We start from the raw sequence: 6,000 nt of genomic DNA on the forward strand, positions 1-6,000 counted from the left end.
CATCTCTGACCCTTCCTGTAAACTGTATCAGTGTTGTAGATCTAGCCCAGTTGGTTGTTTAGGTGAACACCAAGATCCTTTTAGACCTCACCATCTCCATATCCAAGCCCAGGACAGGGACACGCATGCAGAAAGACCTGGGGTGTTCTGCATAGAGTTTGCATGTTCTCGCTGTGCATGTGTGGTTCTCTCCAGCTTCTTCCCACAGTCCAAAAACACGACTGTTAGATTAATTGGTTACTCTAAATTGCCCCTAGGTGTATGGGTGTGTGCTTGGTTGTTTGTTTCTATGTTGCCCTGTGATAGATTGGGGACCTGTCCTGGTGGCTGTGGAAATCCGCCACCAGATCTTTCATTGATCTGAAGATGGTTATGCCGACATCAGTTCACAAAGTCCTGTGTTCACTTACGTATGACGTGGTTCACTATGGCAGTTATCTGAGAACTTTTATCGGTGGCAGCCTGGGGGAGTAAATGGAGAAGTCCTCTGTGTAGAGGGAGAACAGCAACGGTGCCAGCACAAATCCCTGTGGGATCCCATTACTGCAGACCAGCCTGTCAAACACACAAGCCTGTGTTCTCACAGGCTGCGGGGCAGCCAGGAAGGAAGTTCAGCATCCACTGGAAAAGATGGTGGTTCCACGCCTGACTGCCCTGGCCTGTCCCCTAAAACTGGATGTGTTAAAAGCACCAGAGAAAGAAAGGAAGAGGATCTTCACCGTGGTTCCAGCTGGGAGCAGGAGCTGGAAGATTGCACCATGGATCCCCATGTCAGGGTGGTAGGGGAACTGTGAGCGATCCAACACCGACGTCGAGCCTCTCCAAGGTCTACATCCAACACTGATCTTTAAAGATATAAAGATATATAGTTCTACATAGAGAGAGTGAAAATAAACTGAAAGATTCCCACCCTGTTTTCATGTCCTGGCAAGATTAAGCTGCTATATATTGCTGTTTATCTTTGAGTGGCTAACGGTACGACGTTGCCACATACAGTTAAAAATCTTTAATCTGAATAATTTCAACCTTATCCGCAAGCCAGAGCTGACATGGGTATTTGCTCCGAATACCCGAACCCAGCAGCCAGAGATCAATGTGTTTGTTCAAGTGGCGATGCATCAAAGTCATGCTTTAAGGTGGAGTGACAACAAGACTGAGATGTCTGCTTTGCCAGCACTGGTGTCAACAGATGGCACAGAAACTATTTCCATCAGTCATCAGACTGTCCCCCTTGGTTTGTGTGCGCTGACATTTTGACACGTCACATCACACAACATGTCATCCTTTAAGGCAACTGCTGCCCGGCAGAAAGCTGTTCAGGATTACTGATGGCGGGGGGGGGAAGGGGAATCAGAGAGACTTCCCCAATGTAACAGCAGAGACCTCGGTTTCTAAGTGCGTAATCAGCCTTGAAGAGAGACCCCAAACAGTGAAAATCACCACCTTGTGATATTGGTTGTAGTGGTTGCCAGTCACTGAGTCACCTCTCTAGTGATAGCTACAGTGAAACCGCTGTGCAATTCCAAGCAGCCAGAGCCTCCAGGGGAGTGCCGGCACAACTGACAGAGCGTGGCGAGACGAGCGAGCTCTGGAGCGAGGATAAACTCAACGGTTGGCAGAGAGGGTGGGCGGCCTGTGATGCAGCCACCTCTTTAAGCCCCAATCTTTTTGTGACCCCCAGAGATGCAGTGAAAGCCTTCGCGGCCAAGCAGTGCATCTTACAGTCGGCGATAATGATGCGTGCGATGAAAATAACTGCTATCATTACGGCTGTGATTGGCTTAAGCCTCTGTGCTCACATTCATTCACAACTTTGAGCACTTCGATTATAGCTCATCTCTTGGGGGGGGGGGGGGGGGGGAGCTGGAAATGAAAGTGCAGAAGGATAAAAGCCTGTGTGCTGTGCTTGGCGTCGGCACTGATATTCAGATGTGCTACACATACATAGGAGGGGTTAAGCAGTTTCATGTGAAGAGAACATTTTACAATTTTTACTATTGTGTTCATGGTAGTTATATTCATTCCAAAAAGAGAAACTGAGAAATATGCAAAAAAAAAGATAATAATAATAATTTAATTAATTTGTGTTTAGACTGCCAAACAGGAGAATCCATGCATAACAGAATGCCAGAATGTTCAGATTTGGTCATTTAAATAATTTGATTTCATAAAGCGCAGGTTTAATTGCTGATTAATTTAGTGACAAGGAGCAAAAATGTTGTCTGAGAGCAGCAGCTTGAAAACCTACCAAACCGGCACCCCATAGAGGGATTTAACAGCGCTCTGCCACTCTGTGACAGCCCAGTCTGCCTTTAACTCCCCACTGCGACAAATGTAAAAAAAAAAAAAAAAAAGAAAAAAAAAACAGTGACACAAAACAGTCAAATTCTGACAGCATGCAGATAAATTTCTGCTCTGGTGTTGAAAAGCGTTACTTTAATCTCCACAGGAAGCTGTAAGCGCATTCCTCTCAACTTCTGTGTCGCCTGAATAGCCTTCATTACATTGCCGAGCGATGCAGTGCTTGAACAAGTCTCAGTTTTCTCCAAAATAATCAGTCCATGTGTTACTTCAACAACACTACAATAATGCAGCTATCAAAACAAAACCCAGAGGACACCGTCTGTCACGTCACTCAAACTATCTCTGTCCACAGACATAATGCTATTTTCTCAACAGTCTCTTCAATGTAAATCTATTGATGTGGCTGATAACACAGGAAGTTAAAATAGTGGTTATAATAGGTATGCAGCCACATTTAGCTCAGATAAATGAAGAATTTGCGCTGCGGCTAATTTTCATAGCTAAACGTAGGTGAGGTTTGGAGAGAGCAGTCACTGATTCCATGTCATCTACAGAAATTTCTCCCAGAAAGATAAAAAAGTTAGCGCTGTTAAAGTGAGCATTTTTTCTAACCTGATAAACATCACGCTCAAAAACAACAGCTGCTGTCCCCTCAGTGGTTTGGCCATGGGCTCCCTCCTCCAGCTGTCTATCCAGCTTTAGCATAAACTGCGTTTTCTTTTTTCTTTAGGTCTGGGTTGTTCCCTATGTTAAATCCTCGCTCTAATTATTATATATTCCGCCGTCAAAAAGCATAGACGTTATATAAGCAGACGCCTCATTACGTGTTGGAGCACATTCTGCGTCGCCACCAAATTGGATGGGTCTCTCCTACTCGAGGCTGGCATAGGAGTCGATGGGAGTAAAGAAAAGGGAGAATCTTTGCCCATTGTTTCTGTAGCTTATGGTTGCAATAACCGGCGATAACAACTGAAAGTAGATCACGCGGTGCATGTACTTATTTACATATTAAATAATATGCCATACCACATGCCTGTCTTTGTTAAATAGCATAAAACAAAGTATTTCAATATTAAATCACGTATTTATACATTAATATGCCATGTTTGTCTCCTAAAGAGCATACATTTATAAAATATTTCATTTAAAATAGTTATTTCAGCATTAAAACATGTTTTTTAATGTGTAACAGCGTCCTTTATCATAACCACACCTCTGCTATTTGCAACAAACCAAACTGTGTGGGCATGAGAGCATGTGGGGTGCATGAGAGACCCATCCAAGATGGCATCCATGCTGAAATATCGGCTCCAAATAGGCAGCTCCAGCCCATGGGGCATCTACCTATATAATGTCTATGTCAAAAAAAAATTCCTGGCAGAGAAACTGTTGTGACTTTTCAACTAGCTCCACAGAGCTGTTACATGATTATTTCATATGCAATCTTTGAGGCAAAGGTGTTCACTCCATCTTTTTTCTGTTTCAATAAGAGGTGGCCTCACATATATTGGATATAATAATGTCATTGTTTGGGAACACTAGGTTGCCACCACCATCACAATCGCAGGGAAAAAGGTGTAGACATAACACACATCACATCTGTTCTCTCATGAAATGTGTCTGACTTGAGCTTTTATAGCATTTCCACTCCATTTTAGTCTTAATCTTTCTGTAGGTCTAATTTTAATGTTTCGATGTCGCAGGGCGCCAGACCGATGAGTGTGTACGTGTCGGTGTTACCTTTTGGCTCCTATGTGACTTCAAGCTGGTCTCTATTTGGCTACTTATAGATTCTCCTTGTGGCGCAGCTCTCTGCCCAATCATATATTTTTGTGTCATTCTTCATCTCAATCAAAGTCACAGCCGCGGCAACTGACACATACAGGCGCGAATGCCACTCAAACACACGGTTGCTAAAAGGAGGAGTCAGACAATGACTGCAAAGAGAGAATGGCCCGGCAAAAGCAAATATGGTATGAATCATTTCTTGAGGCTTTTGCTGGAGGAAAAAAAGCAGATAAAGGAACTTGGACCGGACCGACCAGACTTAAAAATCCAGCAACAGGCAAGTGACTGTGGGTTTAAGCCCCCCTACAGCCACTGTTTGAGAAGGAGTTTCCTCTGTCGCTACAGTCTGAGATTTTCAGATGCTATCCTATCATAAATACAGCATATGGTAGTTTCAACTTGTTTTGGTCAAACTCAGAAAAAGCATGCTTGCAAACCTTTTGAAAACCCATGAAAGGGCCTATTAGGATTACGTTTATGTTTCGTACTTCAAAGATTTTTATATTTTCTGTCCCTTAAATGTGAAGATGCATGCACTTTAACCTTACAACGCGATCGTGTGTGTTTGTCTTCAGCCATCCCTGACAAAAGCATTGCAGAGGAACACAATATTGTGCACACTGTGGCAGTTTTATTAGCCAAATCCCTCTTTCTCATACCACCCACTTTCTGAGCTATCCATTAATAGACAAAAGTCTATTTGCACTCGGACAACATTATCTCCCCCCCGACTAAGTATGGTATTAGGGTGAAGGACCACAGCAGTGCTGAGAATAGAACCAAATTTCCCTCTGAACCCATGAATCAGACAGATGTTGCTTCTGGCACCACGTTGTATTGAAAGAGGGAAGGTTACTCCTAACTAAAAGATAGTGAAATCGTGACGGCATCATGTTAATGTAAAAAATAATGTCCACACACACTGGAGGACGTGAGTAGAGGTTTTCTTTAGTAACGTGACTGATGGAGCACCGAGAGTAGCCAGATTGGAGAACAGGCTGCTGCAGTCTGGATGCCAGAGCGTTGCATTCTTTGTCACGTTATCACACTGTTCATTTTTTTTTTTTTTAAAGTGATTTACAGCGTAACATTTAAACAGCAAACCTCCCCAAGACAAAAGCCAACACCACAAACTCCCCATTTTAACTGCTCCCTATACGCTGAGAGCATCTCTCTGGCCTTATTTAATGGAGTCAGCTAAAGCCTGAAGATGTTTACAGCACAAACTTCCTCCTCCCTCAATTCAGTTTGTATGGTAGTAGTGTGTGGGAGTTTGGCTGGACAGGCCGGCCCTGTCTCTCTGGGCTGCCAGCTAAATCTCCAGTGGGCCGCGGAGCCGGCTCAAAATAAATATGCTCCCCCTTTCAACCAAGGAACGATCAGGGCTCATTTTTTCTTCTGGCAGACATCTGCAGAATCCTCCACTTAAAACCTTCAAGCAAAAGTTTCCTCACCAACCGAGCTCGTGATCCAGTTAGTTTGATTTGGGTCCTCCAGAAATCACAGTGATCCCCTCAGCAGTCGGCAACAGGTCAAATTGTCACAATCTGACCTGTTGCTGGGTGACAAGACTGAAAACAGGACATCACCACATTAGCTGAGCGAAACAGAGTTAGCTTTCCACAAGATAGCAGGTTTTACCCGGTTAGACAGGGTTACGTGGATTCTTTGAATACGATTGAGTGGTTGAATCTTGTATTTATATTTCCATTTCTAAAGATAAATGTTAGAACATCTAGGGTGAAAACGCACAGATTTCCAAACGTTTTCGAGTTCTCATTTTAGTTTTTCCGGTTGTTTGTTTTCAGCCTCAAATAATCACATTGCAAGGATGGAGGAAGCTCATCGCCATAAACATGTCAGATCAGGAAACAAGGCACCGCATAGAACAAAGGGAAAACAACCTAC

This window comes from Fundulus heteroclitus, chromosome 22 (genome assembly GCF_011125445.2).
Source record: "Fundulus heteroclitus isolate FHET01 chromosome 22, MU-UCD_Fhet_4.1, whole genome shotgun sequence".
NCBI classification, from domain to species: domain Eukaryota; kingdom Metazoa; phylum Chordata; class Actinopteri; order Cyprinodontiformes; family Fundulidae; genus Fundulus; species Fundulus heteroclitus.